The sequence below is a fragment of the Carcharodon carcharias genome, chromosome 21 (assembly GCF_017639515.1).
Source record: "Carcharodon carcharias isolate sCarCar2 chromosome 21, sCarCar2.pri, whole genome shotgun sequence".
Lineage (NCBI taxonomy): Eukaryota > Metazoa > Chordata > Chondrichthyes > Lamniformes > Lamnidae > Carcharodon > Carcharodon carcharias.
In genome coordinates, this window is record NC_054487.1 from 39035431 (window position 1) to 39061932 (window position 26502).

General features: G+C 40.3%; 1 protein-coding gene across 2 annotated transcripts in view; it reads right to left on the minus strand.

The window, feature by feature from the left end:
• The window catches only part of wasla (WASP like actin nucleation promoting factor a), an 87327-nt gene that overhangs the window by 52928 nt on the left and 7897 nt on the right, over nt 1–26502 (minus strand). The gene's annotated exons all lie outside the window — the stretch shown is intronic.

The following is a 26502-nucleotide window of genomic DNA, read 5'->3' on the forward strand; positions in this document are numbered from 1 at the left end:
AAAATCTTATTGGAAAGATAACATCTGAAAATACAGCTCACAGTACTGCAAATGAAGTTTCAGCAATAATTTTGCACTCAAGATCTGGAGCGAGGCTTGAATCTACAAGTTTTGATTCAGGAGTTCTAATCAATTGTACATTTGACATCTTTAGCCTGATTGTCACCTTCAGTTCAGGAACCATGAGTCAGGCCATTTCCCAACGTCACAGCCCTGACTTCTAAAAGTCAGCCCACTCAACCGGTATTTTGATCTCTAGATGTTAGGTACGGGCTAGGGTCAGCCTGCCACCTCCCGAGGTGGGCTAGGGCAGAAGTGGGAATGAAGGTGGGTGAATAGCAAAGCTAACAGATTAGAAGGACCCCCTGTTAACTAGCACTTCAGCCCAGTCTCGCACATAGCTGTTAGGCCCTCTAAGCCCTCAGACACCCCCCACCCTCGCCATGACCCTTTCATTGCCCCCATGCATCCTCCATACCCACAGTTCCAATATACACTATGTACAGAATGAATAAGCCATTGGTGGGTCTTTGAAACTGACGCAATAAACAGGTTCTGAAAATCTCCTTTGAAAAAAAACTGCTCATCTTTAAGTGTCAATCAACCACAGCCATTCATAGTATCAATAAATAAAGTTTTAATTGTCTTATTATTCAAATGAACCGACAGCCATTGAAATACCACAAATAACTTACCACAAGCTCAAAGCTGGCAATCAAACACTCCCTTTCAAGCTGTGCAAACTGGTCCTTCCTGAGATGAGTCTATTAGCTATTCTTGGAGCTCAATCAAGCCTTCATAACGAGGCCATCTAGCAACTGTATCAGAAGCAGTTTGAACAGATGGCCAGACTTTTTTTATCCCACCAGATGGTCTCACAAATGCTTGGCCGAGCTCCATGAATGGATAATGGACTCAGCTCAGCAGGGGTCTGTTTATACAGATTAAAAAGGGGGCTTTGTTTGATTGGCAGCTTTGAGGTTCTATTAAGTTATTTGTAATAAGTTATTTGATCTGTTTTTTTAAATTTCTGTTTGTTTGGAAAGATTAAGAGGATTAAAGCTTTATTTATTGATACTATGAATAGCTGTGTTCGAATGGCGCTTTTGAGGTAGTAAGATGAACAGTTTTTCCCCCCACCCCCAAACGACACTTTCAAAAAGCATGTTTGTTTATTTTATCTGTAACAGGAGCATTTCAAAGGCTCCTCACTTACTATATGACTCACTGATTCTGTACATAGTAGATACTACAAGAGTGGGCATGGAGGATGTATAGGGTGGCTGGGGGGTGGCGACAGAGGGAATGTGAAGAGGCATTGGCAAGGCCTTTTAAGCTTGCCTGTCAAAAGGTTCCTGACTCCTCAGCAGGTTTCCCCCAAAGTTCATGAACTGATTTACCTGGTAGGGTTCCCACAAGCTTCCTGTCATGAAAATATAATTTTCATAATATTGTTGGGGTTTATTGTAACGTAGAGGTGGGGCGGTGGGCAGGTGTGTGCTTTTATTGAATTAAAGACAGCTGGTCTGAAGGCTTTGATGCATCAGAAGAGAAGCTAGGCTTGAAATGCTAAATAAGTAAACATGGCTGAAGTTTTAATGTGGGATGCAAAGGAAAATTCGCATTTTTAAGATAAGCCAGGGTAGTTTGAACTTCAAAGGAGTGGGTGAAATGTTACACTTAGCCAGAAGAAGCCAAACAGTGTGCCTATTTTTCCCAAAGCTTACTGATAAAACTGGTACTATGAAAGATTATTAGAAAGGGACATGTTGAAACAATGAAATTTGCATTCAAAAGGGAAAATATGTATGTAGGAAAGAAGGCTATGTTGGATCTTAGAATGCCTTCTTCTTACACAAGTGTGAGAAGCCTCCAGCCTCTTTGTATCAAGCTGCTGCCTATATGAACTGAAGCTAAGAGAATTCACTGTGAATATCACTGTCCAGGGTACTAAGTGCTTTGCATGGGTCTGTTAAAATCTATTTTGTTCTTATTGTTGCCTTAACGGGGGAGTAACTGGGAGCCAGATTAATTAGGGGAGCTAGGAGTTATCATAGTAGTAATTTGTAGACCTATGTATATGCTTAAAATTATTTCTTTCATTAATAAACTTTTAATTTAGTTTTGTAAAAAATTCTAAGACTTGGTAGACTTATTACTACTGAATTCAAGGCATGCATCTTGAAACAAATATACAAATTACAAAACAATTATGGCAGTTGTTTCAAGTTTCCCTCTGGGATTTGAGCAGTTTGGTATTTACCATCCACTCTGCCATAACACTTCCAAATCCCTCCTGAAAATACCATGGGGGATGAAATTCAAATTTCCCCCGGGGAAAGATGGAGATGGTGGCATAATGGTAATGTCTCTGAACTCAGGCTAATGCTCTGGGATCATGGGTTTGAATTGCTCCACAGCAGCTGGCAGAATTTGAATTCAGGTAATAAATCTGGGATATAAAGCTAGTCTCAGTACTGGTGACCATGAAACTATTATCGATTGTTGCAAAAACCCATCTGGTTCACTAATGTCCTTTAGGGAAGGAAACCTGCCATCTTTACCTAGTTTGGCCTACATGTGATTCTAGACCCACAGCAATGTGGTTGACTCAAATGCCCTCTGAAATGACCTTGCTAGGTCATTTCAAAGAGCAATTAGGGATGGGCAACAAATGCTGGCCTTGCCAGCAACACCCACATACCATGAATAGAAAAACTTTATAATGTGACCCCAATGTCACAGCATCTGCACGTGAGGTTGTGAACCAACACGTTTCCCAACTAGGGGATGATAGCGTGGGTCTGGAATGGAGGGCAAGCTTAAAAATCTGGCTCCATGGGCCTCACTTTACATACTCCCAAGCCAATTCCAGGCAGATGCAGGAGGGGAATATCTGGCTTATCTTTCTGATTGGCAAGACTACAGATTCAAATAAAATGCAGCTCATGATATTTTAAGTTAAGAACCTATGGGGTCTAACAGACCTAACTCACTGCATACCTTGACCAGAAAAATTCACAGAGCAGGTTTGCTCTGCTATGGTTACTTCGCTATTCATTCTCTGGGAATTATTTTTATCTGTGCAAGCAAGAAATTAATAACAGCAGAGAAGCAGCACATCTTTTATGAACCAAAACCTATTCCCCACTTTACCCAAAACGTCAGTGAGGTGGTGTCACTATATCAAAAGTGCACCTCCTTTGTTTGCATGGAATTTTTAAACTTCTATAGTCTTAATAGTTAGTACAGGATTAATGCTGATTTTCTGTCAACTGTCCTTGTATTACAAAGCAAACATACATTACATTATAGCAGATAAAGGTTAATTAACTTTTAGGGCATTGTCTCTGAAGGAAAGGTGTTCTCAGATGTCCATCGGGGTTAAATAGTGGTTATGCGCCAAACTGAGTGGGAATGCAAGTTGTAAGGATGATATAGGGAGACTTCAAGGGGAGCTGGACAGGCTAAGTGAATGGGTTAGAACACGGCAGATGGAATATAACATGCATGAATAACCTCACATTTACTTTGTTAGAAAAAAAACCAAAAGGCAGACTATTAATGGAGAGGGGTCAGAAGTGTAGGTGGCCAAAGGGACCTGGACATCTTTGTTCACGAGTAAAAGTTTGCTTGCTGCACCTGCATGCTATCAGGAAGACAAATAGTGTGTTGGCCTTCATTGCAAGGGGACTTGAGTACAGGAGTAAAGATGTTGCGCCTTGGTGAGACCACAGCTGGAATACTGTATACAGTTTTGGGCCCCTTAACTAAGGAGGGATATACTTGCCATAGAGGAAGTGCAACAGAGATCCACTAGATTAATCCCTGGGATGGCAGGATTGTCTTATGAGGAGAGATTGAGGAGGCTGGGTCTCTATTTCCTAGAGTTTTGAAGAATCATGGGTGAGCTCAATGAAACTTAGAAAATTCTTAAAGAGTGTGGCAGGGTGGATGCAGATGATCCTTCTGGTGAGTCTAAAACCAGGGCACATAATCTCAGGATAAGACTGGAGATGAGCAGGAATTTCTTCAGAGGGTGGCAAATCTTTAGCATTCTCTACCCCAAAGGGCAGTGGAAGTTCAATCATTGAACATGTTCTAGACAGAATGGAGACTAATGACATCAAGGGATATGGCGATAGGAAAGTGGTGCTGAGGTAGATGATCAATCTTGATCTAACTGAATGGCGGAGCAGGCTTGACAGGCTGAATGGCCTACTCCTGTTCTTATGTTCCTAATTTAGTTGCAGTTATGAAAATTTAAACAGGAAGGTTTTTCCATTGTCAAGGATTAGTAATCTATTTAACACTGATAAGTGCAATGCAGCATCTGTATAATTTCAAAGGTGGTCCTATGCTAATATGACACAGGGCAAAGAACCAGTTTCTAACCTAGTATAGCGAGTTTGGCTGCCAACCAAGACTTAATGATAAGAGTCAAATTGGTGGCCACAGGTCTTCAATAATAAAATTATGTTGCGAGAGCTGCGGTGAGTATTTCAGTGCACAGGCAACAGCCTGAGGATGCAGTGATTATAGCTTTGCATTGATCAGTAAAAGGACTGAGAAAGATTGCGTGTACTTCAGTATAAGTGGTCGTCTTAGATTTTAAGGTTTGCATTGGAGAGAAAATGAGTGGGAATCTACAATTTTATGTGAAGAGACAAGATAAATATATGCCCAACAGTTTCGTACAGTTGAATGTTCACTTAATTGATTTATCCCAGTATGCTAAGAATGCCTTGACTTTTTTTTTTAAACTCACATGCTGGCCTGAGCCATCACAGAGAATGCAGATGTTCATGGTATATTGCTGATGGCACCTACAATTCTTCAGCAATGTGAAAGTGATGTCAGCACTCTCCACATATGTATCTTGAGCTAAAGAAGCGATGTGACCAGATGGAGGAAGGCTGTGCGATGCAAAACTCCTTGGTCCATGACTGCACAGAGATCTGGCAGAATAGTCTGATGTAATCCTACCAGCTTTCCCAAGCCTTTAGTACTAATGAAATTTAATCAATTTTTGATTAATTTTACATTTTGGAAACTGATTATATGTTTCTTTTCCTCTAATTAAAGAGTGACAAATATCAATTTAGAATGATTTATAGGAACAGGTGTATTCCATTCATTCAGATCACTGCTGATCTGTATTTTAACTGCCATCTACTTGCACTAGGTTCCATAATCTTTAATAGCCTTATCTAACAAACACCTCTGTTTGAAATTTTCAATTGCTCTAACCTCCACGTTTTATGGAAGAGTCTCCAGGTATTCACAAGCCACTGATTATTTTTGGTCTCGGATCTAATTTGGGAGAGATCACATGTCTGAAAAATGAAAGCAGTCTTATTCCTGCTTTGTAAAAGGAGCCCTTTAATTGAGTCACTAGATCATAAGGGGCTTAAAAAAATCTCCAGTCAGAATCTTGGCTGCATACAAATGTTACGCAGAAACTGCAAAGTTTGGGGATGGAGAGACAAACTGCTTCTGAATAATTCAACTAATGTTCAGAAACAGAAAATGCTAGATGCTAGAAATACTCAGTTGGTCAGACAACATCTGTAGAGAGAGAAACAGAGTTAACATGTCAGGTCTGTGGTCTTTCATCAGAACCAAGGAAAAGTTAGAAATGAAATAGGGTTTAAACATACCAAATGGGAAAGGGTGATAAAAGAACAAAAAAGATACGTGATTGAGCAGTAGACGGGGAACATTAAACAACGAAAGAATGGTGGGGCAGAGCTGGAGGGGTAGTAATGGGACAAGTATAGAAAAAAAATGACGTGTCCAGAGACATGAACAGCTGAATAACGAACAGCCCGGATGCAAAAACAGTAAAGCCGATGTAATATTCCGGGAATAATAGAGTTCAACAAAAATTGTTGAACTCTATGTTGAGTCCAGAAGGCTGTAATGTACCTAATCAAAAGAGAGGGATGCTGTTCTTTGACCTTGCATTGAGCTTTATTGGAAGACTGCAGTAGGCCGAGGACAGAGATGTCAGTGTGAGAATAAAGTGGAGAATTAAAACGGAGGCGCCACAGGAAGCTCAGGGTCATGCTTGGGGACAGAACGTAGGTTTCCCTAAAGAGTCACCCAATCTGCATTTGGTCTCCCCAATTAAAGGAGGCCACATTGTGAACAGAGAATGCATTATACTAAATTGAAAGGACACGCAAATAACCATTTCACTTGGATGAAGTGTTTGTGGCCTTTTGGATGGCACATTGAGTTCGACACTTTCAGGCTAATCTGCTCCCCATTTACTTTTACTTTGCATGTTTTGATGAATCTTGTTTTTCTCATTTTTACTTTTGGATGGCAGCTGTTTGTTATTCTGCCGTCACACCTCCTCTGGACATACCTTTTGTTCCTTTACTTGTCCCATTACTACTCCTCATTGGCTTCGCTCCACCAATTTTTTTGTTATTTAATGTCTCTCCCCTTCCACTTTTATCATAGACCTTCCTTGTTCTTTTTCCCACACTTCCCCATTTAATCAATTTAAAATCTAATTTAACATTTAAACATTTCTAACTTCCCAGTTCTGATGAAAGATCACAGACCTGAAATGTTTATTTTTCTCTCTCTCTCTCTACAGATGCTGCCAGGCCTGCTGAGTATCTCCAGCATTTTCTGTTTTTATTTCAGATTTTCAGCATTTGTAGTATTTTTTAAACTAATATGTTCAGTTGTGCATCGCCAACTGTTATTCAAATCCAGGAAATATTGATGGGGGTGGGGAAGGATGATATCAAAGAAGTTTTAACTATCTAAATTCAAGCTTATTAATTTGGGACTTCCAATTTATTTCAGACTAGTACAGCTTCTACTGTAAAAGCACAAGAAATGTTGTCTATGTTAAAAGTTACTGTAGTATCTTAGGGGCTTTGATTTGGCCTGGAAGGAATGCTAGTTTAATTTATATTGGATTATGTTATTGATACACTTAACACACTTATTTTACAAGGAGGTCCACTCCCAGATTAAAACTATTTAGAATTAAGAAGTTCCCCAAGGAAACAGCCATAAAACTATGTATATGCATATTACTGTGGCTTTGAGACAATAGGGTAAGCTGCAGGGCAAACAGCAAATGGTCATATCCTCAAGGAAAGGTCTTCAACCAACAACTTAGATGGTCTCCTTGGATTTCAAATTAATATGGGAATACCCATCTTGAGTTAATGACATTATATAAAAAATAAGGACTGTTTGTAAAATGAAAATATGAGGCAGACAGATATATAGAGCTCCATCTTGGAAGGGATTCCAGGTTGTTGTCTGAACATGTGTAGTCTGTGACAGGAAATCTAGGAGACAGCTGGTTTAGGGATGTTGTAATTAGATTCCAAAAAGTGCTGAAATTACATTTGCACAAAGAGCATCACCAATGGTCTGCTCAGCTCTCCCCTCTCTAAACTATTTTTCTTTGCTTCAGTTCTGTAAACCAGATGGATTACACCCCAGAGTTCTGAAGGAGATAGCTGAAGAGATAGTGGAGGCGTTAGTGGTGATCTTTCAGAAATCACTGGAGTCAGGGAGGGTCCCAGTCGACTGGAAAATCGCTAATGAAACCCCCCCCCCCCCACCTTTAAGAAGGGAGTGAGGCAAAAGATGGGAAATTACAGGCCAATTAGCCTGACCTCGGTCGTTGGTAAGATTTTAGTCCATTATTAGGGATGAGATTTCAGAATACTTGGAAGTGCATGGTAAAATAGGGCAAAGTCAGCATGGTTTCATCAAGGGGAGGTCATGCCTGACAAATCTGTTAGAATTCTTTGAGGAGGTAACGAGTAGGTTAGACAAAGGAGAGCCAATGGATGTTATCTACTTGGACTTCCAGAAGGCCTTTGACAAGGTGCCGCACAGGAGGCTGCTCAGTGAGATAAGAGCCCATGGTATTAGAGGCAAGGTACTAGCATGGATAGAAGATTGGCTGCCTGGCAGGAGGCAGAGAGTGGGGCTAAAGGGGTCCTTCTCAGGATGGAAGCCGGTGACTAGTGGAGTTCCGCAGGGGTCAATGTTGGGACTACTACTTTTCACTTTATACATTAATGATCTAGATGAAGGAACTGAGGGCATTCTGGCTAAGTTTGCAGATGATACAAAGATGGGTGGAGGGACAGGTAGTATTGAGGAGGCAAGGAAGCTGGAGAAGGATTTGGACAGGTTAGGAGAATGGGCAAAGAAGTGGCAGATGGAATACAATGTGGGGAAGTGTGAGATCATGCACTTAGGTAGGAAGAATAGAGGCATAGACTATTTTCTAAATGGGGATAGAATTCAGAAATCTGGAGTGCAAAGGGACTTGGAAGTCCTAGTCCAGGATTCTCTTAAGGTTAACTTGCAGGTTGAGTCGGTAGTTAGGAAGGCAAATGCAATGTTGGCATTTATTTCAAGAGGACTAGAATATTAAAGCAGGGATGTGCTGCTGAGGCTTTATAAAGCTCTGGTCAGATCACATTTAGAATATTGAGAGCAATTTTGGGCCCTGTATCTCAGGAAGGATGTTCTGGCCCTGGATAGGATACAGAGGAGGTTCACGAGAATGATCCCAGGAATGAAAGGCTTAACGTATGAGGAACGTTCAAGGACGCTGGGTCTATACTCGATGGAGTTTAGAAAGATGAGGGGGGATCTGATTGAAACTTACAGAATACTGAAAGGCCTGGATAGAGTGGACGTGGGGAAGATGTTTCCATTAGTAGGAGAGACTAGGACCTGAGGGCACAGCCTCAGTAAAGGGAAGACCTTTTAGAATAGAGATGAGGAGAAACTTCTTTAGCCAGAGAGTGATGAATCTATGGAATTCTTTGCCACAGAAGGCTGTGGAGGCCAGGTCATTAAGAGCAAGATAGATAGGTTCTTGATTGGTAAGGGGATCAAAGGTTACGGGGAGATGGCAGGAGAATGGGGTTGAGAAACTTATCAGCCATGATTGAATGGCGGAACAGACTTGATGGGCTGAATGGCCTAATTTCTGCTCCTATGTCTTATGGTCTTCTCCATGTGATTTTCTATTCTTCAGATGATTGAACAGCATCCTCCTTTTTCTTCCTTTTGCTCTTTTTCCTTCCATTAGTCTAATACCATTTTCAAAATCCCATTATCTCCCAACACACATCTAATTTGCCTTTTCCTGTTTTTCTTCTAGTACATTGGGAACACCATTAGTTTATATATGATTTTTTCCATGCATCTCTAAACTCACATCTCAAAAGCTCTTTGGAAAACTGACCACCTCTTCACTTAGCAAGCATGTTTCAGCACCACTCCATATCAAATGCTTCAGTTGTCTATTCAAATCGTCCAGTCAGCATTACCTGCCTTTCATTAATGCAACTCTTCCCATTGTAATCCTAGCTGTCACCTCCTTTATGCACCTGGCATCAATCATTACATTTCTCAGATCAAACTGTACATTTATTAAAACTCAATTTCACCTGCACTCCAAATACCTTCAGAATTTTGGTCTTACCCACATTGATGATCATTTCATTATCCATTCGTGTGGCATTCAGGCTAACAAGAACTGCTGCTCATTCATTTTACTTTCTCCATACATTGCTTCTGCATGTTTGTTAAAACTAGTACAGATACCAAGCTCCCATATACAAAGCCTTTAATCAAATTTCTCTCTCCAAACCACAGATAAAAAAACTGCATTTACAAAGTGCCCATCACAACCACAGGGCACCCCAAAGCACTTTTCAGTCAATTATGCACTTTTGAAGTGTACTCATTGTTGTAATATAGGAAATGCAGCAGCAATTTTGTGCACAGCAAACTCTCACAAAACAGCAATGTGATAATAACCAGGTAACTTGTTTTTGTCACGTTGAGGGATAAATATTGATTAGAACAACAGGGTGAACTCCATGCACTTCTTGGAAATACTGCCGTGGGATCTTCTACGTCCACTTGACGGGTCATGGTTTAAAATCTCATCTGAAAGATGGTGCCTCCAGCTGTGCAGCACTCCCTCAGTACGACACTAGAGCGTCAGCTTTGATCACCATGCTCAAGTCCTGGCGTGGGACTTGAACCCACTGTCTTGACTCAGAGGCAGGAATGTTGTCAAACTCATTAGTTTGAACCTGCTCACTCTATCAAAGGCCATTTCAAAATCAAGAGGTGTACACTTGCTTAAGTTATGTTCTACAATCCTCTCTCATAGAACGATTATTCATGGGTGCATTTTGCTGGAAAATTGTATTTTTGTTAATTTGTGTTCCAAGTAAAATAAGCTACAGATTGTTGGTTTACAAATAGACTGTGTCTCATTTCAGTACTTTCCAATCTACCTTCCAAAGACAAGACAAAACACGCAACAGAAATTCAAATCCACAGTATCCACTACATACAAGGGGTTTATTGTTACAATGTATACTCTTCTGCTGGGAATATTTTAATCTATGCTGAGCATGCACTGATCTGTTCCTATGGGCTCCCATTCTTCATAACAGAAAGATGAATGTGGTAGTCAGAGGCAATCATCACAGTGCCAGGGCATAACTGGAGTGTTTCCTCAGGAAAGCATCATTAATCCAACCACCTTCAGCTGCATCAATGATCTCTCCTCCTTCTAAGATCAGGTGTGATGCTGACGAAACATATACCACCCTGTAGTAGAATCTGAACAATATCCAGGTTTGGGATGACAAGTGTCATGTATCACAAAGATACACTCGATACGCTCGACAAAGATCACTTCAGAGGAAACCCAGCTATCTACCCATGACCTTTAGCAGCATAACAAGTTTTGTTAATTTTATTTCAACCAAAGATCAAGGTTTATCCTATTTAAGAATTCTATTAGTACAATAGACACTCATTCTAACTATTAAGTGTCAATATAAAATTGCTCATACGAAATCTATGGTAAAGCCGACATGACATAATATTCCAGGCATAATGGAGCGAAGTATACCAATACTGCATTGATATTGGTACTTCAAGGTTCCAGGTTCAAGTCCTACTCCAGGACTTGAGCACAAAAATCAAAGCAGACATTCCCAGTGTAGTACTAAGGGTAAGGAAGTGCTACACTGTCAGAGATGCCATCTTTTGGATGAGATGTTAAACAAAGGCCCCATCTACCCTAAGATAAAAGCAAGATACTGTGGATGCTGGAAATCTGAAACAAAAACAAAAATAGTTGGAAAAACTCAGCAGGTCTGGCAGCATCTGTGGAGAGGAAGACCGAGTTAATCTTTCAAGTCTGAATGAAGTTCTGATGAAGAGTCATTCGGACTCGAAATGTTAACTCTGTCTTCCTCTCCACCGATGCTGTCAGACCTGCTGAGTTTTTCCGGCTATTTTTGTTTTTGCCCCATCTACCCTCCCAGGTAGATGTAAAATAACCCATGGAACTATTTTGAAATGTAGAGAAGTTATCTGTGGTGCCTTGGCCATTATTTATCCTTCAATCACAGAATTTTAATGGCACAGGAGGCCATTCGGCCATCGTGTCTGCACTGACTCTCCAAATGAGCATAATGACCTGGTGCCATTGCCCTACGTTTTCCCCATACCCTTGCATATCATTTGAATAGAAACAATCATCTAATGCCTGCTTGAATGCCTCGATTGAACATGCCTCCACCACGCTTCTAGGCAGTGCATTCCAGACCCAAACCACTGTGTGAAAAAGTTTTTTCTCACGTCACATTTGCTTCTTTTGCAAAATCACTTTAAATCTGTGACCTCTCATTCTTAATCCTTTTACGAGCATGCACAACTTATCTACTCTGTCGGGCCCTCTCATGATTTTGAATATCTTTATCAAATCTCCTCCGCCTTCTTCCCTCCAAGAAAAGTCCCAAACTCTACAATCTTTCCTCATAGCCCAAGTTTCTCATCCCTGGAACCGTTCTTGTCAACCTCTTCTGCACTCTCTCCAATGTGTTCACATCCTTCCTACAATGTGGCAACCAGGACTATACACATTTCAACTGAGGTCTAATGAGCAACTTATATAAATTCAGCATAACCTCACTGCGCTTGAATCCAAGCCCCTATTAATAAAGCCCAGATGCTATATGCTTTATTAACTGCTCTTTCCACTTGTCCTGCCACCTTCTATGCACATATACAGTTTAAAACAGCAAGAGGAGAGCAGGGAGCACACAGACAGCGGACCTGCGGGAGAAGCGCAGCAGCAGCAGGAGATAAAAGCCAGCCGCAGAGAGCACGTTCATCCTGTTCTTACCTGTCAGAGCCAGAGTGTGGCATCACAGGAAATCAAATAGGTGATTGGTGGGTATCTCTTCCATTTCTCTTTTGATTGACCAAGTGGTTTAAATCAGGAAACGTTATTACAGCTAAAGAGTACAGTTAAGAAATTCATTTAAAAAATATTTAACATCCCAAATTAATCAAATAGAATAGAGACGGCTGGGCAGGCGATGTGTTGCAGCTGTAGCACGTGGGAACCAGTGCGATCTATGGTGACCACGTCTGCAGCAAGTGTTGGCTGCTCAAAGAACCTCGTCTCAGAGTTGTTAAACTGGAGTCCGAGCTGCAGACACTGCAACACATCAGGGGGAGGGAGAGTTACCTGGACACTGTTTCAGGAGGCAGTCACACCCCTTAGATTACTTACATCAAATTTGATCCGTGGTCAGGGACAGGAAGGTGTGACTACGAGTGAGGCAGGTATGAGGATCCAGAATTTAGCTTTGGAGGAGTCTCAGCTGGTACCGTTGTCAATAGGTATGAAGTGCTTGCTCCCAGTGTGGATGAGGGCACAAACTGCAGGGAGGATGAGCGAACTGACCACAGTACAGAGTGATACAGAGCGCCATTCAAGTGGGGAGAGAAAAAAGAAATGTCGTAGTAATAGGGGACAGCATAGTTAGGGAAATAGATACTGTTCTCTGCAGCAAAGACAGAGTCTCAAAGGCTGTGTTGTCTACCTGGTGCCAAGGTTAAGGACATCTCTTCTGGGCTGGAGAGAGACTTGGAGTGGGAGGGGAAGGAACTAGTTGTCATGGACCACATAGGTACTAACGACATAGGGAGGACTAGGAAAGAGGGCTGCTGAGGGACAAGCAGCTCGGGACTAAATTAAAAAACAGAACCACAAAGGTAATAATCTCCGGATTACTAGCTGAGCCACATGCAAATTGGCGTAGAGTAATTAAGATTAGAGAGGTAAGTGCATGGATCAAAGATTGGTGAGGGAGGAATGGGTTCCGATTCATGGGGCACTGGCGTCAGTACTGGGGAAGGAGAGAGCTGTTCCATTGGGAGGGGCTTCATTTAAACTATGCTGAGACCAGTGTCCTGGCAAATCGTATAACTAGGGTTGTTGATAGGACTTGAAAATAATTAGTGGTGGTTGGGGGGAGGGGCGTGGCGGGGGTTCAACTGAAGGGAAGTTTAAAAAATCAAAAAGAGAGCAGAGGTGCAGGGCAGTGAAGAGGCAAATGATAATCAAAGTGTGACAGGAAGGGGCAGAAAATAGCAAAAGAGTGCAGCAGAAATTAGAACCAGAATGTGCAATAATGGTAACAAATCAAAGCCTATAACTCTCTATCTGTATGCATGCAGCATTTGCAACAAGATATATGAGTGAACTGCACAAATAGAAATATATGGACATGACTATTACAGAGACGTGGTTGCAGGGTGACCAATATTGGGATACTCAATACTCAAGGGTATTCAACGTTCCGGAAAAATAGGCAAAAAAGGAAAAGGAGGTGGGGTAGCTTTGTTAATAAAGGAAGGTATCACTGTGGTGGTTAGTGATAGGTGGCATAGATCAGGATGTGGAATCAGTTTGGGTAGAAATAAGGCACAGCAAGGGGAAGAAGCCCCTCAAAGAACTGCCTCACTATAGGACAAAGTATAAATCGGGAAATAATGGAGGCGTGCAAGAAGGGTGATACAATTGTCATGGGTGATTTTAATCTGTAAATTGACTTGGACAAATCAGATTGGCGGGGCTAACATGAAAGATGAATTTGTAGAGTGCATCAGTTCTTAGAGCAATACAGTGCAGAACCTACCCGGGAAGAGTCTATTTTGGATCTAGTAATGTGTAACAAGGTAATATTAATAAGAGATCTTGTAGTTAAGGATCCTCTAGAGGATAGTGATCACAAAATGGTAGAATTTCAAATTCAGTTTGAGGGTGAGCAACTCAGGTCTCAAACCAATATCCTCAACTTAAGTAAGGGCAATTACAGTGGTTTGAAGAAAGAGTTGTCTAAAATGGGCTGGGAAAATAGACTAAGCGGATGAGCAGTGGCAGACATTTAAGCAGGTATTTCATTATGTTCAGCAAAAATTTATCTCAGTCAAAAAGAAAGACTCGATGAGAAGGATGTATACCACTTGAGGTTATACAAAAGGCTGTCAAGGAGAATATCCAATCAAAAGCTAAGGCATACAAAGCAGCAAAAACTACTGGTAGGCCAGAGGATTGGGATTTTTTTTTAGGAACCAGCAGCAGATAACTAAAAAGCTCATAGAGGGAGGAAAAAAAAGAGATAAAAACAAAAAACTGCGGATGGTGGAAATCCAAAACAAAAACAGCAACAGAAATACCTGGAAAAACTCAGCATTTCGGTCTGTCCCCAAGCATGACCCAGACCTCCCTGTCGCTTGCCATTTTAACACTCCACCCTGCTCTCATGCCCAAATGTCTGTCCTTTGCTTGCTGCATTGTTCCAGTGAAGCTCAACGCAAACTGGAGGAACAGCATCTCATCTTCCGACTAGGCACTTTACAGCCTTCCGGACTGAATATTGAGTTCAACAATTTTAGATCTTGAACTCTTTCCTCTATCCCCCAACCCCTTCCCGTTTCTTCCCCCTCCTTTTTGTTTTTTCCAAAATTTATATAGACTTTTCTCATCTATTCCCATTATTTTTAAATGTATTTCTACTCATTGTTTATTTCTACCTTTTAGTATTCCCCCAACCCCACTCGAGCTATCTGTACCTTATCTGTCCTGCCTTCTACTCTTAATTAGCACAGTCCTTTAGATAATATCACCACCTTCAACACCTCTTTGTTCTTTTGTCTGTCCACCTATCACTGGCTGCTTGTCCCAACAAACTCCCCCCAACCCCCACCCCTCCTAAACCAGCTTATATTTCACCCCTTTCCTATTTCAACTTAGTTCGGTTGAAGGGTCATGAGGCTCTTCTCCGCCAATACTGCCAGACCTGCTGAGTTTTTCCAGGCATTTCTGTTTTGGTTTGTAGAGGGAGAAAATTGATTATGAAAGTAAATTGGCAAGAAATATAAAAACAAACAGCAAGAGCTTCTACAGGTATATAAAAGGAAAAGGAGTAGCTAAAATGAGTGCGGTACCCATGGAAGGTGCAACTGGAGAACTGATAACTGGGAACAGGGAAATGGCACATAGTTTAAACCAATATTTTGCATTGGTCTTCACAGAGGACACTATAAACCTTCCAAAGATATCAGATAAGCAAGGAGCTAATGGGAGGAAAGATCTTGTAACAGTCTCTATCACGAGGGACAAAATATTTGACAAGCTAATGGGACTAAAGGCAGACAAGTCACCAGGACCTGAAAGCCTACATCCAAGAGTTTTAAAGGAAGTGGCTGCAGAGATAGTTGGAGGCATTGGTCGAAATATTCCAGAACTCACTGGAAGGGTCCCAGCAGGGTGGAAAACTGTTAATGTAATCCCCTGTTCAAGAAGGGAGAGAGACAAAAAACAGGAAACTATAGGTCAGTTAGCCTAACATATGTCGTTGGAAAAATGCTAGAGTCCATTATTAAGGAAGAAATAGCAGGACATTTAGAAAAGCTTAACACAATCAAAAAGAGAACATGGTTTTGTGAAAGGGTAATCATGTTTGACAAATTTTCTAGAGCTCTTTGAGAATATAACAAATAGAGTTGATAAAGGGGGACCGGTAGATGTAGCATATTTGGATTTCCAGAAGGCATTCGATAAGATGCCACATAAAAGGTTACTGCACAAGATAGGAGCTCACGGTATTGGGGTAATGTATTAGCATATATTGAGATTTGGTCAACACACAGAAGACAGGGTCAGGATTAATGGGTCTTTTTCAGGTTGGAAAGGTGCAACCAGTGGATCAGTCCTAGGGCCTCAATTATTTACTATCTATATTAATGACTTGGAGGAGGGGGCAGAATATAATGTATCCAAATTTGCTGACCTACAAATATAGGTGGGAGAGCACGTTGTGATGAGGACATAAGGAATCTGCAAGGGGATATAGACAGGTTGAGTGAGTGGGCAAAATCTTGGCAGATGAAGTTTAATGTAGGCAAGTGTGAGGTCATGCATTTTGGTGGGAAGAATCAAAAGACAGACTATTATTTAAATAGAGAGGCTCTCAAAAAAAGTGAAGCACAGAGATCTGGGTGTTCTCGTGCATGAAACAAAAAGTTAGCATGCAAGTGCAGCAAGTAATTAAGAATGCAAATGAAATTTTGGCCTGTATGGCTAGGGGGTTGGAATTTAAAAATAGGGAAGTCTTGTTACAACTGTACAGGGTGTTGGTGAGGCCACACCTGGAGTATACAGTTTTGGTCCCAGTATTTAAGAAAGGATATGCTGACATTGGAGGCAGGTCAAAAGAGATTCACTAGGTTGATTTCTGGGATGAAGAGGTTGACTTATCAAGAACAGCTAAACAGATTAGGCCTTTAATCATTAGAGTTTAGACAAATGAGGGGTGATCTTATTGAAACATACAAGATTCTGAGGGGGCTTGACAAGGTAGGCACTGAGAAGATGTTTCCACTAGTGGGGGAATCTCAAACTAGGGGACAGTTACAGGATAAGGGGACACTCATTTAAAACTGAGATGCAAAGGAATTTCTTCTCTCAGGGCAGTGAAGGTCTGGAATTCTCTACGCCAGATAGTTCTGGAGGCTAGATCACTGAAAATATTTAAAGAGGCGGTAAACAAACTTTTGAAATAATCAGGGAGCTGAGGGTTATGGAAAGAGGAATTGAGGCCTGAGCTAGATCAGCCATGATCTTATTGAATGGCAGGTGCAGGCTTGAGGGGCTGAATGGCCTACCCCTGCTCCTACTTTTTACATTATGTTCACTCAAGTCTTTCTGCTCCTGCACTCCCTTCAAAATTCCACCCCTTATTTTATATTGTCTGTCCATGTTCTTCCTACCAAAATGTATCACCTCACACTTCTCCACATTGAACTTCATCTGCCACCGATCTGCCCACTCCACCAACTTGTCCTCTTGAAGTTCCACACCATACTCCTTGCTGTTCACAACACTCCCAAGCTTCCTATCATTCGCAAACTTTGACATTGCCCTCTGCACACGAAGATCTAGATCAATAATATTATCAGGAAAAGCAAGGGTCCCAATACCAACCCCTGGGGAACTCCACTACAAATCTTCCTCCAGCCCAAAAAATACTCATTGACCATTACTCTGCGTCCTATTTTTCAGCCAATTTTGTATCCATATTGCTACTGTCCCTTTTATTCCAGAAGCAATAACTTTTCTCACAAGTCTGTTGTGGGGCACTGTGTCAAATGCCTTTTGAAAGGCCACGTACACCACATCAACAGCAGTACCTTCATCGACCTTTTCTGTTACCTCTTCAAAAAAAATCTCCAGCAAGTTAGGTAAACACTATTTTCCCTTTAGAAATCCACGCTGGCTCTTCCTTATCAACCCATAATTTTCCATTCTATCCTGAATAATTGAGCCCACCAGTGAAGTTAAACTGACTGGTCTGTAATTGCTGGGCTTATCCTTACAACCTTTTTAAAACAAGGACATAATGTCTTAAGTTCTCCAGTCCTTTGGAACCTCCTGAGTCTAGGGAAGATTGAAAGATTATGGCTAGTGCCCCTGCAATTTCTACTCTCACTTCCTTCAATATCTTTGGATGCATCTCATCCGGTCCCAATGCCTTGTCAACTTTAAGTACTGGCAGTCTGTTCAACACTTTCGCCTTGTCAGCTTTGAACCCTTCTAGCGAAAAGAGTTTCCTCGTCTGTCACCATGACCTGGGTAGCATCTACCTCTTTGATAGAAACAGTTACAAAGTACTAATTTAACACCTCAGCCATGGCCCCTTCGTCCATGTGTAAATTCCCTTTTAGGTCCCTAATCGGCTCTACTCCTCCTTTTACCACCCTTTTACTATATCTAATGTCTATAGAAGACTTTGGGATTCCCTTTTATGTTGGCTGCCAGTCTTTTCTCATAATCCCTCTTTGCTTCTCTAATATGCTTTTTCACCTCCCCTCTGAACCTTCTGTATTCCTCTTGGTTCTCAATTGTATTTTCTACCTGACACCTGTCATAAGCGCACTTTTCTTCTTTATCTTAATGTCAATCTCCTTTTTCATCTAGAGAGCTCTGGATTTGTTTGCCCTGCCTTTCCCTTTCAATGGAATATATCTTGACTGTGCCCAAACCAATTTTTTTTAAAAAAAAGTAGCCCATTGTTCGGTTAGATTTTCCTACCAATCTTTCGTTCCAGTCTATCTGGCCCAGATCCATTCTTGCTCATCGAAGTCGGTTCTTGTCCAGTTAATTATTCTTACTCTGGATTGCCCATCGTCCTTTTATTATCTTCCTAAAATGTACAATACAATGATTACTGTCTCCTAAATGTTTCCCCACTGACACTTGATCTACATGGCCCATCTCATTTACAAGAACCAGGTCCAATGGTGCATCTTTTCTTGTTGGATTGGACACATGTTGCTGTAGAAATTCTCCTGAACAAATTCTCCTGAACACAATCTAGGAACTTTTGCCCTCTCCATCCTTTACAGTACCACTGTCCCAATCTGTATTTGGGTAATTAAAGTCACCCATTATAACTACTCCATAATGCTGCACCTTTAATTTCCCTGCAGATTTGTTCTACGTCCTTCTCACAATTTGGCGGCCTATAGACTACGCTGGCGCCCTTTTTGTTCCTTAGCTCTAGGCAAATTCATTCTGTCCTCAAGCCCTCTGGGGCATCCTCTTTCACCAGCACTGCAATGCTCTCCTTAACCAATGCTGCCATCCCTCCTCCTTTCCTATCTCTTCTGAACACCTGGAACCCAGGAATATTTAACACCCATTTCTGCCCTTCCTTGAGCCAGGTCTCTGTTATTGCCCCAACATCATATTTCCACATGGCAACCTGCACCTGTAATTCCCCAATCTTATTTACTATACCCCATGCATTCACATACATGCACAGTAACCCTGATTTAGACTTTGTTACTTTCCTCCTTACCCCAACTTTACCTATTAACTTACTGTTCTCTATAATAATGCTATCTGTCCCTCCCAGTAATTTGTGCACCCTAGTATTCCTCTAATATTTTCTCTTGGTTCCCACACCCCTGCTGGAGTTAGTTTAGAGCCCTCCTAATAGCTCTAGCAAAACGTCTTGCAAGGATCTCAGTCCCAGCTTTGTTCAGGTGCAACCCTTGTACAGGTGCCATCTCCCCCAGAGCCAGTCCTAGTGTCCCAGGAATCTAAAGCCCTCCCTCCTGCACCATATTTCCAGCCACGCACTCATCTGTCTTAGCCTATTTCGGGTATTCACCGACACGTGGCACTGTGAGTATCTGAGGTACTGCTTGCTAATTTTCTACCTAGCTCCCTAAATTCTGACTGCAGGCCTACATCCCCCTCCCTACCTGAGTCATTGGTACCAATGTGTTCCAGGATCTCTGGCTGATCATCCTCCCCCAGAAGAATGCCCTGCAGCCAATCTGTGACATCCTGATCCTGGCACATGGGTGGCAACATACCATCTTGAAGTCACACCTACAGCCACAGAAATACCTGTCTGTTCCCCCTAACCAATGAATCGGCTATCACTATTGCTCTTCCTTTCTTCCTCTCCTCCTGTGCAGCCGAGCCGCTCGTGGTGCCACAAACTTGGCTCTGACTTCACTCCTGAGGGACCAGCACCCTCACCAGCTTCCAAAACAGAAAACTGATTTGTGAGCGGGACCCGTGCATGACCTGCCTACTTCTCTTGGACTGCCTGGTGGTTACCCATTCTCTATCTCCAGGCCCTTAAACTGTAGTGCAACCACCTCTCTGAACGTGCGATCCACATAACTTCAGCGTTGCGGTTGCACCACAGTGACTCCAGCTGCCATTTAAACTTTGAAACCCACAGCTCAAGTTTCTGCAGGTGACAGCATTTCCTACACATGGTCAACTACGACGCCAGTAGCGTCCATGACTTCGCACATATTACAGGACACGTATTCCACAAAGCTGAGCTGCCATGCTATGTCTTAACTCTACTTCCCTTATGTTAACTTTACTCTACTTGGGATTATTTATATTATTTTATTATATTGGCCCTAAATTTCACTTATTCCTGGCGCATCAGTTGAATCCAAGTATAGCAACTTGTTTAAAAAAATCACGCTTTTCTGATTTACTCACCAGTTCCTACTTACCAAGGCCGCCTCTCTTCTTTGAGGAAGGATAGAAAAAGGAGCACCTCCTCCCTTCTCACCAAACTCCCTCAGTCATCAAACTCCAACTGAGCAGTCAACTTCAGCCAAAAACAGCACTCCAGTGCTGTTTAAAGTCAGCACTATAAGATAGCCTACTTTTATACTTTCCGAACCTAGCCTCTGAAATCCTGATTAGGCCAGTTACCTATTTAACTAGTTGCAAGCAGAGCCTGCATGAGCCCTGTTTTAAGGCTAGACTAAAACTCACCTTTTTCCAACCCTAACAGCAACTGTTAATTAATTGCTAAATTAAAGGCTGGACTTTAGGTAGAATTTAACCCTTAATTTAACCCTTAAACTCCCACAGTCACCAAACTCCAACTGAAGCACAGCCAACAACAGCACTCCAGTGCAGACCAAACATTAAAAAAAAAACAATTTCCTGGTCATTATCATATTCCTGTTTGTGGGAGCTTGCTGTGCACAAATTGGCTGCCGTGCTTCCTACATTACAAGTGATTACCCTTCAAAAGTACTTTATTGGCTGTAGAGTGCTTAGGGACATTTGGTGTTCATGAAAGGCAATATGTGAATCTCAAGACTTACATTTATAGAGGAAAAAAAGATTTTTACCATCTCTTTTCAATGTTGCTTCCCCACACAATAATCTCTTATTTCAAATTGCTGGCTACAGAAAAGGAGCATATGTAGTCAGGATTTTCCACAAAATAAAAGCATCACTAGTTCAGACAACCCATACAATTTGTGCTTTGATTTTTGATGACAGTCAGGCAGATTTATCATCTGAATACCTATCTTTTTAAAAAAAAAAAATCAGCATTATTCTCTTCCTAAGTATTCTTGAATATAGGTACTATGTTTAAATAAATATGTACTGCCCAATTATGATCATAAAAAGATTTGCTCCAAATGTGGTGGGTGATATCTATTGTCATTTAAAAATGTTTAACTAACATACCATAAGTGAAATTTTCCCTAACAGAATTGTGACCGAGAAATCAATATTCAACTTCCTTCTCATAACCACAAGGTAGAACATCTCTCAATGTGCTAGGACATAATTATGCCATATGCTACGAAATGCACAGAAAAAAAGCACATCAAATGGTTTCAAGATTAGCTATCAGTGGTCAGGAAAGGAACTGAAACACCACATTATAAGTCAACTGCTAACCACATGAAAGATGCTTATCAGACATCAAGAGCAATATCTTAAGAACTGTTTATAAAAACTACTCCTGGATTTTGGAATTATATGTTAATTCAAATTAAATGTGCAATTAATTTACGTTGTCAGATAATTCAAGATTTTCTTTTCTAACAAATCAACAGGAATAGACTGCATTAAAAATCTTCAGTAAAGTTCCTACTAAAAAAAAAATTGTAGGATGTTTTAATTTGATATCCTCCATTGTTAAATAGGCTCCCACAAAAAAAAAGATCACCTTTCATATGGCTATGAAAGGTCATGGAACTGTACATGGAAGAGGAAAATGGCTAAGTTATTCCATTTTCACCATCTTGCCCACATAATAAATTAACATTCAAGCATGATCTTGGAATGCAGTAAAACAATAATTCACAGCAGTGTATAATCTGTGTTCCTGTTGAACACAATTTTTGGAAAAAAAACACAAAAGTAAGCTTTTCAACTTTAAGACCTGTACTATTGTAACATATTGGTCAATGTCTGGAACCATAAACATAGGGCAAGGGTTTCCAAATTTCATGGGGGTGGCAGCAAGAAGGATAGGTTGGCCAAGGAGGAGGTCCTCCGATTCAACTTTGTGTAGTCAGGAGGTAGATCAAAAGCCTGAATTTCTTTCAAAGGAACTGAGATAATTTAATTACAAATTCAAAGTAAAAGCATGCAGAGATACTGCCTTGCATGGAAAGTTTTCAGCATAAAATGGATGTTTGAATTCCTGCGGATTTTTAAATGCTGGACCAATCAAAGCTGTTACTATGCACCAGGAACAGCACCAACGATCCAACCTCCATTTCTAGAAATCAGTGGGAATTCAAATATCATACACTGCAGAGACTTGACATGGTCAATTGAGTTTGTGGGCACTCCCAGATCCCTTAGCATCTCCCCTAGTTTGCCTATGTAATTCTTTAAAGTTCTCTAATTTTTTTTCTTTCAAGGTGCAAGACCACACAAATCAATTTTTAAATCAACCATTGTTCTGCCCATTTCAAAATATTGGGCAGGATTTTGCGGCACGAGCTGCTCATTACGTTTACACACAAACTGATGTTTTGCAGTAGAACAGAAGGCTGCAACCTGCGACTCCGGAGCCACGTGGTTCTTTAATATCTCATGTGCGGCTCCCAACCTATCCTGGTTGGATCGCATTAACATGAAAAAAAAAATTAAAAATTAAAGTCAAGAAAAGCAAGAGCTACGTTTGTATTTTGGGGTTAAAAATCTAATAATTACACAGTACTTTGTTTCTCATTAAAATAGTCATTTGAAGTTATTTTGCTTTAAGTAAACCTGTTCAAGTGTATAGTTATAGATAAAGCCTTTGGTCCAAGGTACAGGTTTTATGTTTGCAACCATTATTGTTTCTAATATAGCCAAAATGGTAAACTATCCTGAATGTGGTATTAGAAGCTTTATGAAAAAAATCACAAGAATCAATAGCCAAAAAAATTGTCTTAGTTACACTTAGACTGTATTTTGTTTTAAAGATGACTTTACTGACAAAATTGTCAAAAAGCATGACAATTCAGAGTTAGGTCTATATTAATTTCTATTGATACGTTAATTCAATATATTGTACATGCATTCTAAAAGAGACATTTGGCAATTTGCCAAGTATTTCGTTTAGAAATGCAATATTTAGTCACAGCAATTTGCCAAGTATTTGATTTAGAAATGCAAAATTTAGACACAGCAATTTGCCAAATATTTGGTTTAGAGATGCAGAATTTATTTTACTTTTGGTATTTTGTTCTTTTAAACAAAGGCTTTCAAAAAGTTAATAAAGCCACTGGTGCCTAAATGTGTGTGTAGCGCCCTCTATAAGAGAATCTGTGGCTTGTATGAACAGGACAAGCAATTGTCTAATTCCTTAACCAAATCAGATTGAAGAACTGACACTCAGCATTGAAGAAACTGAACCAGGAAGTACAAAATGCCAAATTACATACAAAAATTGTACAATTACATACAATAAAAGGGAAAGAACGATGGGATTAAGTGTGAAATAAATGGGAAAGTTAAATAAAGCCATGTTCACTCTGTAAAGTTTTTCCCCAATAGCTAAATCTAAAGGAATGAGATTCCATACTTGTAAAAGTTAATTTTTAGTGTCAGAGCATTTGGTAATATTCAAGACTTATCATGCAATTAAAAAATATACCTACAATGGAATGGCCAAGTTCTATTATTTTAAGTGCATTTAAGTACATATTTATCATCCAAATCGGCAACTTCACACTGTTCCATGTGTTTCAATGCCAATTCAATGAGATACTGTTATAGCGAAGCTTCTAGAAGAGTAGGGCTGTTAACAGCAACTTCATGATTTCCACATTTAACTGTTCATGTGTAGTCACCAGAAGTTTTACACTTTAGTAAGGGTGAGTGCTGATAGCCTCACTTAATTTACTGCAAATTTCAGGTCATTTTCTATCTAGATCATTCTGTAACTCCTCGGCCACTTGATGATACTCATTCATTCAATAGTTCAGCAGCTCTACAAATCTGACCAAGCATTCTTTCCAAAGCTATTAATTTTTTGTAGATCAGAAGCAGTAGAGCTTCTTCAATCCCTGAGATATCCACGTAAAGCATCTCCTCAGCCAAAAATCAAGTTGATAAACTTTTCACATATTGGGCAGGAAAACCAAACAGAGAGATCATTAGTTCTACACTCCAGTCAGTATTATTCTATTGACAGTTGGGTGGAATCTAAAACCAGCGCTGCACTCAAACTTGTCAGTCAGATTAGGCTGAAACAGCTTTTCACATTTTAGAACCTACTGCTTACTCTCCTTCAGCCAATTTCTTTCCCTGCCACTAAAATTTACCAAGGATGGCCAATGCCATAAGCTTGTGTAGCAACCTGTTCTACGAAGAATTTTATCAAAAGCTTTCTAGAAGGTTTATCATAGGGATTCCCGATATTCATGTGTTTCACTCCAGCAAGTGGCATCTCAAGGCACTAGATCTGCTTCTCAAGCCAAGTTAGCTGCAACTCATTAAGCTATGCTCTGCTCATACAGGTATTCCTAATTATATATAATGACTACCCCATTCTTGATTCAGTAATTAATGAACGACTAATAGTTGTTTCAGCTTATTTATTTATTTTAAAAAATTGCTTCTTGAAAATAGGCATCAAGTTGACATTTCTCTCGAATCCAAAATTCAATGGCTGTCAGCATTTTGTATATTTTGTTCTCAATCTAACTTAGCACTCGGACTATAGCACAAAACTCTAGGGATTTTAGCTTTGAGCTCTTAAACTGCTTAGAATGTACAAGCAAGTGATATTAAAGCCATTACATTTAGTTGCAGAACCTCCTATGGTGAATGGATGCTGCTAATGCTCCTTCCGTGAATACATTCAGGTATTAAGATATTAATTGTGTCAACTTTTATTATCTTACCTTCGAGTCAACCCTATTTCCATTCTAAAGGAATCTCAAAACCCCTTTGGTCACCAATTGCTATTATGCTACTAGAATATTTTACTCGTGCTCAGCTTTGTTTATTTGTAGTTCCCTTTGTCTTCGTTAAAAAAGGCTTAAAAAAAAAGTTCCTGTATTCTTCCAATGGTTTACCTCACTTTTATCTCTGAAGGGAAGCCAACAGAGGCCAATCCAATCTTCTAAAATCACTTTGTATTGCCCTGCCTTTAGAAGCCATAAAAAAAATTCCTCTATGCACTCGCCACAAATCTAATCTCAAACACTGTTTCCTTGCAGTACGACTTAATGAATGCCAGCTAACAAATACTGTATATCTTTATACTGTACACAAAATGAAATGCTTATATATAGACATTTTGCATGTGTAGATTGCACCAATTTGAATTTAGAAATGTGCCCAAAACAATTAATTAGTAAAACCTTTAAGCTGTAAATGCAGTTTGTACGACAATTATAATACACCTGTTGTAGCCACTTAACTGAGAAACTTCAGTTATAAAATTAAGGGAATTTTTCTAAAATGAAATGACAGAACAAAATGTGAGCAAACTTTTAGAAAACAATCTCAATTTCTAAAAAAAAAATTACAACCCAACTTCTCCGCACGTTTCCATTTCAAAATTGCCACTGCATCATGTAACAGCCAAGTATATAAGCTGCATAATAATTATTTAAATCTGCAATTCAATACTTACAAATTATTTATGGTTTTGGAAACATTGCATTGACAACTAAAATAGGGTAACTAAGAAGTTAATCTCTTATGCAAATTTCAAGAAAATAAAACTGACAAGCATGAATAAACTCCATTTAGGACATTTTGCAACACCAAAGTTATATTCAAATGACTTTGCCAGCTAAGAGCATATTTCATACAGATGACAGAATAGCTGGCAGGACATCACAACATGCTGCACCACGCCAAGTCCCTGGCAGTTGATTCAGCCAGAGAAGATGCAGCAGAGTTTGTTAATAGAGCTTTTAAGGGGTGTGGAGGATGGCAGGCAAGAAGCATTACAGCAATACGAGCACTGGCCTACAAAGCCGAAAAACATGAGAGAGGCTGTGCAATTAGTTAAGTCAGTCATCATGAACACAGCCGATCTAGAGGCAGGCAATTAGCAGCAAGATAAACGGCTGACTAGGAACAACATATTGCAGAAAATTTTGTTTGGTTGCTGACTGACTCTGGATAGGAAAGCGAAAAACCAGAAAAATATTATAGATTAAAAGCAAGACACGAGGACAATAAAAGTGAGTTTAACAATATAGGATGATTGACATTTGTACCACGGGCCTGCGAACACAGTTTCAATTGTAATGCTGCAACACCACATGATAAAATTTACATCATGTTGGAATACAATAATATTT